A 248-nucleotide genomic window follows, 5' to 3' on the forward strand; every position below is an offset into this window, starting at 1 on the left:
GTTGAGCGCATTAAGAATTTTGCGGGTTTTACGTGGAAAAGCCTTGATGAGTTTAGGGCAAGGGTTGGAGAGTCCGTTGCCAAAATGAAAACCGTTTTGTGAGATGATTGGGTGTTGTAAATGTAGGAGCCGAGGTATTCCTTCCACCTTCTATCACCATCATCTTCTACATTACCCAATTCAAACCACACCACTTACTTTTACTATATTGTCTTCATCTGTTTCCATTTAGTGATTTTTTTTTTTTT

The sequence above is a fragment of the Penaeus monodon genome, chromosome 23 (assembly GCF_015228065.2).
Source record: "Penaeus monodon isolate SGIC_2016 chromosome 23, NSTDA_Pmon_1, whole genome shotgun sequence".
In the NCBI taxonomy this organism is placed as follows: Eukaryota; Metazoa; Arthropoda; class Malacostraca; order Decapoda; family Penaeidae; genus Penaeus; species Penaeus monodon.